Source organism: Pelobates fuscus, chromosome 1 (genome assembly GCF_036172605.1).
Source record: "Pelobates fuscus isolate aPelFus1 chromosome 1, aPelFus1.pri, whole genome shotgun sequence".
Classification (NCBI taxonomy): domain Eukaryota; kingdom Metazoa; phylum Chordata; class Amphibia; order Anura; family Pelobatidae; genus Pelobates; species Pelobates fuscus.
This window is the reverse complement of record NC_086317.1, coordinates 451,361,547-451,375,309: the sequence shown is the minus strand read 5'-3', so window position 1 is coordinate 451,375,309 and position 13,763 is coordinate 451,361,547.

Below are 13,763 nucleotides of genomic sequence, written 5' to 3'. Positions count from 1 at the left end.
GTGTAGTTTACTATAAGAATTTGAAAAATGATGAATATGTAATTCCTGGACTTGAAAAATACAATAATGGATTAATAATGTGTGATGCAAATTGGTTTTAATGTACCAAGAACTTGAAAATAATATAGGCCATGAAATTTAGTTTTGGCTGGGATACTCACCATTGTATGCGCTAAGTATAATCTTGTTGGTCTAAAAATGTCAGGTCACACTAACTCAGAAAGAGATTATTCTAACTTAACAATAAGAATCTGCGCTTTCCAAGTAACACATGTAATATACAAACTACATTTGATCATTACATTTATGTCAAACTTGAAAAAATGCAATTATGAAAATAACAACAAAAGTAATACCCGTCTATGGACATGGACACACATGACTGCTGACCCATATATTATATAGATAAACCCCCCCTGTTGCCCAAAAAAGTGGATAAAGGCAACACGCACAGCTTTATTGAAATGTGTGACATGTCATGATTCCCCTTTATTCCAGAAGTTTGGTCCTTAAGGGGTTAACATGCCAGCCATAAGCCAGCCAATGATCTGTCAGCTGTTGGGGGTGAGTGACCCAACAGACAGTTTAATTTCCTAATTCCAAAAGTTCCGATCAACCATCAGCTCTTCCAGCAATTCACCAAGCCAACTTGACAATCATCTTTTTTTTTCACTGTGCTGGCCAGGAGCACCACCACCGCAATGCCAATCCCCTTTTGCCAGTATTGTGCCCCACACATACAGCACTGCTTCCACCCAACATTGCAAACCCAACTTAAATGTGTCCAACCCAATCAAATTTAGATGCACACCTCTGGCCTCATCAAGTCCTATTTCTTACCTTTTAAATCCACATGACATCTTGTTTGAGCCTGAAGCTTATCCTTGCCATGTCTCCAGCACTGGGGGCTGTACTTTACCTGTGACTGCTCCTGTCAATCATGGTCCACCTGTAACTTATCACTAATTAGCCAGGTAAGACACTGCCTCTCCCTGGGAGCAGCGTCAGTTCATTGACTCTGATTCACATTTTTGGTTCCTGTTTCTGAGTATCTAGATTGTGTGTTCTCCAGTTTGTTGCTGACTCCTGACCTTGGCTCTTCTCATCGTTTTTTCTGACCTCTGGCTTCCCCTGACTTCGGCTTTCCACTACTAAAACTAGGATAAGACCTGAGCGGAGACCCACCGAAGGACAATCAAAGAGTTGTAGTCTATTCTCAATGTTCTCTCTTTTACAAATTTCCCCTTTTTATAGATATTAATAATGTGTTTATATTAGACTTTTTGTTCTTAACAAGTTACCATTTTTTGTTTTCTTTTATGTATTTAGTGTAGGAAAATGCAAGTGGCTCATATATTCATTGCATGCAGTTGTTTTTTTATTTTATTTTTTTTAACTAAATAAATAAATAAATAAAATTTAGAAGTACATACAATTAAAACATAATTATATAGCTTGGCAAAAACCATAGTCAAAGTCAAAATGGAATTGTCAGCTCTCTATTCATTTCTGTCCTTGATGAAAAATCTTACACCCATTTCCAGAAGTTTAACTCAGCAGTACTGCCACATCATTAATTACATTGTTCATTGAAATAAATCCTTCAATTTCTGCGAGTGTGCCTAGGTATATTCATTTCAATCCAGTTAGTATCTGCAGTCCATTCTGAATGTGTAATGCAGTAAATAGATCACATTAAGAATCTCAATTTCCGATACAGAAATTGTCAGAGGCAGACACTTTTATAGAGCTGCTTATAATTAATAACACAGTTTGCAGCACAGAACTCTGTGTAGTTTACTATAAGAATTTGAAAAATGATGAATATGTAATTCCTGGACTTGAAAAATACAATAATGGATTAATAATGTGTGATGCAAATTGGTTTTAATGTACCGAGAACTTGAAAATAATATAGGCCATGAAATTTAGTTTTGGCTGGGATACTCACCATTGTATGCGCTAAGTATAATCTTGTTGGTCTAAAAATGTCAGGTCACACTAACTCAGAAAGAGATTATTCTAACTTAACAATAAGAATCTGCGCTTTCCAAGTAACACATGTAATATTCAAACTACATTTGATCATTACATTTATGTCAAACTTGAAAAATGCAATTATGAAAATAACAACAAAAGTAATACCCGTCTATGGACATGGACACACATGACTGCTGTCCCATAAATGATATAGATAAACCCCCCTGTTGCCCAAAAAAGTGGATAAAGGCAACACCCACAGCTTTATTGAAAATTTTAACCCCTTAAGGACACATTACATGTGTGACATGTCATGATTCCCTTGTATTCCAGAAGTTTGGTCCTTACGGGGTTAACATGCCAGCCATAAGCCAGCTAATGATCTGTCAGCTGTTGGGGGTGAGTGACCCAACAGACAGTTTAATTTCCTAATTCCAAAGGTTCCGATCAACCATCAGCTCTTCCAGCAATTCCCCAAGCCAACTTGACAATCATCAACAAAAGCCAGAGTCTACCATCCTGGATCCCAAAATACATGACCAGACAAGATGCCATTTTTTTGTGTGCAAAACTGTGAGTCATAGCAAAACCAACATTGTACACTATAATTATTGTATTATCCTCAAGTCAGATACAGATACCAAAAAAGAGAGAGTGCCCTGTCAGGCTCAAATTTATAATGCCTACTCCTAGCTGAACATATATATATTTTTTTTCTGCCCTACATTGTCCATATTCTGCAATCGGTTGTCATCCAGTGAAATGGTTTACCCTGCCATTTTCTATAACTATGACTTAGCAGCTTAGCTGCATTAGCCAGAATTCTGAGGACTCAAAGCTAAACCATAAATGCTTAAAGTGATGAAGAGGTGTTTCTAAACAAAGTGTGAAACTAAGCTGCTAACAAATACAAATTTGGCAATGTATTGACAGAAAATGGCCCCGTGGGAAGGTTTATTTTACTTTTCCTCCCAGTTTAAGGATGTCAGATGATTAAAACATTAAAGATAAATGGCACAATCTGGAACTAGATTTTTTTTTTTACTGTTTGTTTTAACTGAATAAAAGCCCACTGGAAATCACTAAATAAATCACTGGAAATAAAATCACTGGAAATCCGCAGTTGCAGTATAAGTTCATATCTTACTCATTCACATCCCTATATTATACTATTTTACGCTATGTTAGCTATTTGATTTTTTACACAGAGCATACGCTTGGAGAGTCTACCTATATACAGGTCATTCTATTCTATATATATTTAAACGTATTCTGGGTGGTTTCCACTTTTTTGTATAGCAGTATAAGTTATGCCTGTAAATGACTATTGCAATGCAGTACATGCAATTGGGAAGTGAAAAAAGGTATTGCTTCACTTTAAGTACATTTTCGTTTTACATACATACTCTGGTCTCATTAAAAGTGGGGTATGCCTGTAAACATGCACTATTCTTTTCCTACTCATTCTATTTTTAGAGTTATATATAAATGTATTTATTTTGTGGTTAAACATGTATGTTTCTCCAAAATGTGCTCATTTCTATTGAAAGAAAGAAAAGAACCCAAATTACCCAAATATATTTATATCCTTATTTATTTCCCATTGGGAGAATGCAAAGGAGAGTTCTTAAATAGCAGATGTATAGCCTATTGTTCCAAACATGCATTGATCTCATTATGACATCTGGGCGTAATTTAAAAAACATGAATTTGAAATGATGTCCTCAGAGGACTTTGGGAATATAGACACATAATATAGGAACAGATCCACTTTGTCTAATTGCACAATGTAACTAATTGTTTCATGTCATATATACAGCCTCTGAACATGTTTTCACTGACATTCAGTGTGATCCTAATGTTTTTACATGATTCTTACAATGCAATATATAGGACAAAAAAAAACATTTTGACGTATGGTGAAACCATACAATAAAAGCAATATAAAGCATAACATGAGCACAATTTTATAGTATAAAATAAGTCATTAAAATCTGTTTTATATTTGTCCTCTTTAGGTCACTTTTTTCTCTAGATTATAAGCCTTGTTAACCCTCTGCCTATCAAATTATATTTCAGAGTAAACAATTAAGCATATTGTTTTTTTGACATGTGGGCTAGCACCTAAACAGAGCAAACTGCAATTTGTAGCATATGCAATGCTGCTCAAATAAATCTGCATGCATGATGATAATTTACGAGATGGGTCGTCAACCTGGTCCCTACCGCCCACTAGTGGGCGTTTCAGGATTCCAGGTGGGCGGAAGGGATTTTCTAATTTTTTTGACAGATTGGGAGGGTGGGTGGGTGGGCGGGCGAAAGCCGGCGGTACCCCTGCGACTGGGTACCGCCATCACCACTTGCGGCCCCGGCCTGCGCGGCAAACCGCCGGGGCCGCATATGGAGGGGTCCATCGGGTGGCCCATGCTGTCAGGGCCACCCGATGGATGTGGATTGTAAGGGGGCCCGGTCAGCGCTGGGCGCTTTAACAGCGCGACCGGGCCCCCTGTGATTACATCACACGCTGGGAGGAAGTGACTGCATGCCACTCCTCCCAGCTAACACACAGACCGCGCGGGAGGAAGGAAGAGGAGGGAGTCAGAGTGGGAACTCTGACTCCCATCCACCTGAGCCACCACTGAACCCCCGGGAAAGTCACCCTCCTGCACCTTAAAGGTAGGAAACAGGAGGGTGACTTAAATATAATGTGTGTGTTTGTTTGTGTCTGTCTGTATGTATGTATGTGTGTCTGATGTATGTGTCTTTGTATGTATGTGTGTGTGTCTGTCTGTATATATGTGTGTCTTGTCTTTGTATGTATGTGTGTCGTATGTATGTGTGTATTGTGTGTGTATATGTGTCTTTGTATGTGTGTCTTATGTGTGTGTCTTTGTATGTGTGTGTCTTTGTATGTGTGTGTCTGCCTGTCTGTATGTGTGTGTGTGTGTCTGTATGTGTGTGTGTTTGTGTGTGTGTGTGTGTCTCTGTATGTATGTATGTGTGCCTGTCTATTATAGTGGGCTGTAGTAAGTAATAGTAAGTGGGATACCTAGTTCAGCCTTCCTACTGGGCATTGCTATAAGGAAGGTTAAAAAAAAAAATTAAAAAGGGGGGAAAAAAGGTGGGGAGGGGAATTGAGGAGGGAATTGAGGAGGGGAGCTGACGCACAGATGAGAAATCATATTATCCACTGTAGAAGGACACACACTACAAACTGGCTACACATTTGAGACGGCACCCTAAAACGGTAGAGCCTCCCCAATGACCTAAACTCAACAAGGGCCATAACAAATGGAAACATTAATGCACAACATACTGGAACCCATGGGATACGCCAATGGAGGGTGACAGAGCACTAGTGGGCGGTGAACAGGACAAAATGGGCTTAGTTGAAACCAGACTAACCTAGAGGGGCGCTATCTAAGTGAATCGCGGGTTATACCGGAGACGGGAGACAACTGAGAGGAACACAACAGCACACGGCGAAACGCTGAATTGCAACCAAGCTGAACGATGACAATAGAGACCGAGAGGACGGGAACACATAAAACACCCCCAAACTAGCTGCCACTGACGAAACGACAACGAACGCCTCTGACAGGTTGGGAGCTGACGGAAAGACAGGGAGACAACTGACCACAAGACCAGACGACATCACCTCCAAAGGTGACACCACTGAACCTCACTGAGACAGACCCATACTGTAATTACAACCGGGGTTCCGCAGGACGGGCACACCACCCGACCCCTGGAACTATAGCACCCGGTGCAGGGTCGCCATCACACCCATACTATCACCCACACGACTAGCTGCACCAGAACCGAAATACCGCAGCACCCCCCTTGACCCTTACAGACGCGACAACAACTGCCCCCTCACCTTTAACCCCCCCCCCCCCTTTTTATTTATTTAATTTCTATATTTTTTTATTTTTATTTTTTCTCTTCTTTTCTCTCTTTTTCCCTGTCGGTGCCGCTGCGGACGGGTGCCCCCCACCCTCCCCGAGTTGGTAATCAGACTGGGGTTTTCCCCAGCGCAGCTGACATATTGGTCCAATAACGTCCAGGGACTCAATACGCCGGAAAAGCGCTCACACTTGCACCGACGACTGTGGACGGCGAAAGCGTCTGTGGCGTTCTTGCAAGAGACGCACCTCAGAGGCGGGGACGCACCCAAACTGGAAAATCTACGCTTCCCATTGGGATTTTACGGAAACCACACTGAAGTCAAGAAAGCTGGGGTGGCGATCCTTTTCGCCCACACAACACCATTCCAATGCACGAAAACCCTAGCAGACCCCAACGGACGATATCCCTTCCTTAGAGGTACAATCGCGAACCGCGTATACACCTTCGCGTGCTTGTATGGTCCCAATAAAAAACAACACACCTTCTTGAGCCGGACTCTGACCAAGCTTGAGAGGTTCAGGGAAGGCCTGCTGGTGGTGGCCAGAGACTTAAACTTACCCATGGAACCCCACATAGATCCCTCCAGGGGCCAGAGCGCAATCCCCACACACTGTCTACGTGCCGCGCAACAATCCTTACACAAGTCGGTGCTCGTGGACTGCTGGAGGGCGTACCGCCCAGACGCTCGAGACTATACCCACTACTCAGCGGTCCACGCACACTACAGTCGTATAGATTGCATATTCATGGCCCAGGAATATCTAAACCTACTAATTAATGCAGACATAGGCTTGATGGACTATTCCGACCACGCGCCAGTCCTGGTGCGCACTAGCTCCCCACTTTACAAACCACGGGAAAGACAGTGGAAACTGAATGAATCCCTGCTAGACGACCTAGAGCTCACTACCGCGGTAACTAACGCCTTAACTGAATATTTCACCACTAATGACAACCCAGATACCCCACCGTTAACGCTGTGGGAGGCACATAAATGTGTTATCAGAGGGCACCTTATTGCAGCTAGTACCACCCGCAAAAGAAACCGGAGGATGCACATCGCTGACCTGACGAAGCAAATAGCAGAATTAGAAAGAGATCACAAGAACACTTTAGATGAGGGCACGTTCCTCCGCCTCACCGAGAAACGCAGAGAGCTCAGGGATATATTGTCCATTGCTCCATACCGCAAGGAAAACATCCAGGTAATACTATGAACACTCTGATAAAAGTGGCAGATTACTAGCAAGGATGCTCAGGGAGAAAAGGAGAACACAACACATCCACAAAATCCACACGATCAGAGGTGGCACTACACGACTCCTTGAGGGTATTCTAAAAGCGTTCCGGGATTACTACACGACGCTCTATAACCAGGCACAGAACTGAACAGGTCCGGCGGCAAGACAACACCAGGAGCGGATAGCGTCGTACCTAGAGGACCATGTTAAAAGCAAGCTTAACAAGAAACCGACCTAGAACTGCCCCTGGAGCTCGAAGAGCTAGCGGCAGCGCTGAAACAAACGAAACCACAGAGCCCCAGGACCAGATGGACTCCCAATCTCCTACATACGCACCTTCAAAGACATTCTACTACCCAGACTCCTGACGGGCATCAACTCCATACGAACCGGAGGTCAATTCCACACAGACACCCTGAGGGCGACAGTCACGATCATACCAAAGGAGGGCAAAGACCCAACAAACTGCACCAGCTACCGGCCGATCTCGCTGCTAAACGCGGACTTAAAACTCTTCGCCAAAGCCATGGCCCTTAGAGTAGCACGCACACTCCCAGACCTGGTACACCCAGACCAAGTCGGATTCATACCAGGGAGGGAAGCCAGGGACAATACCATCCGGGCCCTTAACATCATACACACAGCCACGGCTGGCAACCGGGACATGGTGCTACTGTCCACCGACGCAGAAAAGGCATTTGATCGGCTTGACTGGACCTTCATGGCAGAGACACTAAGACACATGGGTTTTGGCCCGCACCTGCGGACCTGGGTCGCAGCACTGTACACCACACCATCAGCACGAATATGAGTCAATGGAGCCCTAACGGACTCATTTAACATATGCAATGGGACTCGTCATGGCTGCCCCCTGTCTCCCCTCCTATTCGCCCTCACCCTTGAGCCCTTCCTTGAAGTGGTCAGGCAAGATGGAGGAATTTCGGGACATCACATAGGCGGAAAGGAACACCGAGTGGCGGCATACGCCGACGATATGCTTTTCTTCTTGGAACAACCCAGGATATCGACACCGAACCTGCTGGAAGCATTCTGGAAATACACCCGAAATACCGCCCTCCAACAACACATACGTACACAGTACCCATTCAAAACATGCGCAACCAAACTACGCTACCTGGGCGTCTGGCTACCAAAGAACATCACACAAATATACCATATAAATTTTGCGCCCCTTCTCATAACCCTGCAACAGGACATAAAGAGATGGACGACACAGTACATCTCGTGGTTCGGCCGAATAAATGCAAAAAAATAAACGTTATGCCCCGGATCTTATACCTATTCCAGACGCTGCCCACAATCATCCCACAAGACTTTTTTCAGACGTTAACGACTACCATCCGACGATTCGTATGGAACCAGAAGCCGGCACGCATACGAAGATCGACCCTGGAGCGGCCAAGGAGTGAAGGAGGCACGGGACTGCCGTCAATCATCACGTACTATCAAGCAACACACCTTCATCGACTAGTCGACTGGCACGCCAACCCAAGCACTAAACAATGGGTACACATGGAACTACAGCAAGCGCAGGGGAAGATCCCCACCCTACTATGGCTGGGTGAAGCTATACAGGGAGACATGCGTACAGGGAATCCAATGATAGACGCCACTCTGAGGGTCTGGTGCAGAGTGCGATACAACAAGAAACTCACGACATCCCCCAACCCGCTCACACCCATAACTAATAACCCGACACTGGCAGGAGGACTTAGCTCCACAGACCTACGGAACTTCGGAGCAACGGACTGGGTACACATATGCCAATGGTGTAACGGACCGAATCTGAAGACCCTGGCAGAACTACTACAAGACCGCAGACCAAACAGAATAGACGAATTCCGTTACCACCAAATAAAAACGTACGTCAACGCTGTGAAAGCCAAAAAACACCTACATCGCCCGCTGCTGCAACTAGAACACATCTGCACGACCAGACAGCACCTCGCACATGGTGTATCGCTCCTATACACCACACTACAAAATAACGGGGACAAGAGCCCACTAGGCTTCACGGAGCGATAGAAGAGGGAGACGGGGTTGAACTGACGGACCTCGAATGGGGAAACATCTTCCAGTTGACACACAAAGGATCTATATGCACTAAATTCCAAGAGTGCAACTATAAAATACTAATGCACTGTTACAGGACCCCGGATGTACTACGGCACGTACACGAATTGATCCCAGGAGAATGCTGGAGATGCGGCACAGAAGAGGGCACAGGGCTCCACATCTGGTGGACATGTTCCCATATCGTACCATACTGGCAAATGATACACCGAACAATCAACGGGAATGGAAATCCCTCTACAGCCGCTACCGATGCTACTGAATCACACACACATACCGCCGAAGAAATACAAAAAGGGCCTCACCATACACCTGCTCACGGCGGTGAAAATGCTTATACCAACAATGAGGAAAAGCCCACCTTTCAACAATGGATAGACAGAGTGGAAACAATCTACAACCTGGAAATGATGACGGCCTCACGGCAGGGACGTTGGGACAAGTGTGCCCTGACATGGTTCCCTTGGGCGGACTATGTGTCAAAAAGAGCTGCGCGAGCGGGCGCAGGAGGGAGCGGGGTTACCGCCGCGGTGGCGCAGGCTTCACGACAAGACAACGGACAGTTACAATAAACGCCACAACTAACAGAACCGCACACCTGAACATACCCCCGCCCCCCCCCGGGACTTTAGACGTACAACAGAGACGCACACCCGCAGCACCCCACAAAAACTACAGCTAGACCATAACGAACAGACACCTACGAATAGAGAGGATGGACGGTCAGAGAGAAGAAGGCAACACGATCGGAGTACAAAGGCTAGCTGACCTAGGTCTCTCATACCCACGCAAGGTAATAGGGCTTCAAGACACCTTAGAACAGACGACTAACATAGGCACCTTAAAGACAGACTAACCCCCGACCTACCTACAGCCAAACACGATGGACACATACCCTCCACACCCGACAGGGAACACGACAATACACGAGAAGTAAGACGCGATTACCCCACAAGGGAAAACGAAATGACTACCAACAACAGGAGTAACATTTGAAGACACACTAAACCGATAGGGACCAAGATACCACAAATCGAACAGCGCAAACTACACCTGAGCTCTCACCCTACACGTACCTACTGAAACAAAAACAAAAAATAAATACACCCGAATACCCACAAACACAGACGCAAACAACAGGTAGCCAACACGGTAATACGCTCTACACTCAACACAATAGAAAAGAATATACCTAGTTCTGATTGCTACTAAAAACTAAATGTTTAACTGTTGTAAGAATGTTCATACGTATATGTTCAATGCAATAACAAGATATGTATGTTTCATATCTGTGACTGACAAACAAAAATAAAGAATGTGAAAAAAAAAAAGAAATCATATTATGCGCAAACAGAGAAGTCGTCTGAATATCACCAAAAGAGCTGACCTTCGTTTGTTCCTTACGAAAATCGAACCAGACATCAAATATTTAGTCTTGCAGCATCAACCTCAAGGATCTCATTAATCACTTGTAAAGGTAATTTCAATTTACTTTATTGTTTTCTCATTAAACTTTCTAAAGTTCAAAACATTATAAACATGCATTAAGTAGAAATAAAAAGATAAATGTACGTACATTTATTTTTTTTAAAACACCCTCCTTTCTAAAAAATATTCCGCACTTGTGCGAAAACTGGTGGGCGGTAAGGAAATGTTTTCAACCAAAAAGATGCATTAGTGGGCGGTAGGTAGAAAAAGGTTGACTACCACTGATTTACGAGCATCTTGTTCTGATCCGTGGGGGCTGAACCGTGAATTTATTAGCCCCAGTCACCATCCCTATGTGAAGAAATATAGGGGGGCAATTCGGTATCTTGTCTTCGGCTCTGGGGGCGGGTGTTTACTAAATAGTGAGTTGACAAATTAGTTGTAAAACATGGGCAAAAACAAATCAGTTGGAGAAAAAAAAAGTATCAGCTCTGCTATCTCAGCAACATTTTAAACTTGGTTTTCTACTTTCACAGCTCACTGTTTAGTGAATAAATCCCCACATCTGTGAGCCCCCACTTAAACTATACAGAATAATTAATTATTCTCACCATTTGCACAGAGGTGTGTAGCTTAGCTGTACATTCCTGCATGTACACAGAACAAGTATTGTATTATTCATGAAAGTTAGTTCAGTGACCTATTCTTCAATTGTAAAATTAGCTCAGTGACCTACTCTTTGTTTGTGATATAAAATATATCATATACCAAGATAAATTTTGCAAAGCACCATTCTTTAAGGGATTACGCCACCCAGAAAAACAGTGTTTTACTAAAACAGTTTTTGGCTCGAGCAATCCTTCCTATGCTGCACCACCCAAAACAAAAAAATAAAACAATAACTTACTTCCACTCCAAGGCCAAGCTCTCCTGGCTGCCCAATGCTCATTTGCTGATGTCACAATCCTTTGCTGTTAGCAGGGAAGGGCTGAAGGGAGGCATGCCGCCATTGGACGCCTTTTGCCAGCACAGTGAGTGTACTTGTCATACATGTCCAATGTGCAGAGAACTCACATTAACCAGCTGGGTACCCTTGTTTCATGCCGCTTAATGATGCTGCCAGAGGTAGGGCTATTCACCCGGCAGCAAAGGGGTTAAACTCTGTATGTGCAGCGTTTAACAGTGAAATGCTACAGATACTGACTCCAAGCATCATGACCAGTTAAAATCACTGATATGTTCTAGCAGCTCATCTGAGCATTTAATGGGTCTCACGCACATGGTAGTAAGCATTGCTGATATAGTATTCAACTTATTTGGAGTTGCTGCTTTGATGCTCCCGTTTCAAACAATTGTGATTCACTAAAGCCAGTATGGGCCCCATTTTTCTATCAGGTGCGCTGCAAGAGGCAAGGTGGTGCTAGTTCATGATTTCACTATAAATAGACCCACTAGAAAATAACTCGAGTTTTTTTTTCTACACTATCAATATCACAATGGTCTATATTTAACCTGGTTTAATGCATACCGCGTCTACTTTTCACCAATCAACTCGGCCTTCAAAGTACGTACTTTTAATTTGTTTATCTTTTATGAATATAGAACAGGGCACCTGTAGTTATGCTGAATTTAGCCTGATTTTACCGTTTGTTTACTCTAAAAATCTTCCTTTAACCCCTAATGCCGATAGGGTGTTCTATGCCATCATACATAAAGTGGGCTTTACGGCCTGTAGGCCATCATAATACATCCTGCATATATGGTGTGAGCAGGGTTAAATCTCTGCTCACACCAGGGAACCCCAGATGTTAATGGATTCCTGGGGCTCCCCTTAATGTGCTGGGGCCAATTTTAGTGGCCCCAGAGTTTTTGATGAGCTGCTCGCACCACTAACCCCAGGTATCAATGGATACTTGGGTCTCTGTACGTCAGCTGGGGCCATTTTTAGAGGCTCCAGACTCACCAATAGGCCCTGTGCAGTGCTGGAAGTCAGCACTGCACACAGCCCTTTAACTCATTGTTAAAAACCGTGGCTGAGCAATTGCACTCCCAAGCCAGTCCCCAGCCAATATGGACCAGGGCTGGGCTTTGTAAGCTCCTATCTATCACCGTCTAGGACCCAGGCTCATTCAGAATTATTCTACTGTGTTAAAACCTATTTCTAATATCAGAATTGATATTATCAGTGGGCTACCTTAGGGTTGAGGTTGGGGTTGTGGCTAGGGTAGGGTTAAATGTATTAGTAAGAGAAGGGCAGGTTTACACTTAGTGTTAGGGTAGAGTTAGGGTTAGCTTTAGGGTAAGGTAAGGTTTAATGACGGGTGTGGGTTAATGCTGTTTTAGTGTTAAAGATAGTGTAGTGTTTAAGTTAACGGTAAGCTTAGGGTAGGCACACAGTTAGTGTAAACATTGGGTAAGGGTATGCTTGGTATAGCATTACTGTGGGAGTTATTATAGAGTTAGCCTTGACTATCAAAAATGTATTTGGATCCTAAACAAAGGTAAAAGTTATTAACAATCAGGTTGGATATATGGATCTATTTTGAGTTATTTTTAATTAGTTGCACTGGATATGTAAAAATTATTATAAGATCAAATTAACTGCCCTCCCCCTCATTTTTAGCATTTCATTAACATGTAAACGTGTTAAGTATACATATAGGATGTTAAATAAAAGTGCTTTCTGTCCTTTAAAATATTATAAATAATATATTTGGGGGCACTTGAAGAGAACCCTTTAAATTACAGTGTAACAAACCTATAGCTCAGATTTTGTTTTGGTTCGGAACGTGGACAATTGCCTCCGTCCTCAAGGGGTTAAAGGGACACAAATAGCTGGGAAGTAACCCACATTTTCTTTCCATACACTATATAGATCAACACTTGCACAGGCAAATTATGCATCTGACAATTCCACCGCTCCACCAGATCACAAGATGCTCCACCAATCAGGAGCTTTTTATTCTACTCTATAGGAATCTAATTATCCGAACCTTTGCCAAACAGGAGTATATATTAAATATAATTGACTGAATCTGGTCAGTAAGCTCAAAGCATATATGGTTGCTATCCATTTATACATTGCACGGTTCAGAGTATTGTAAATAACAG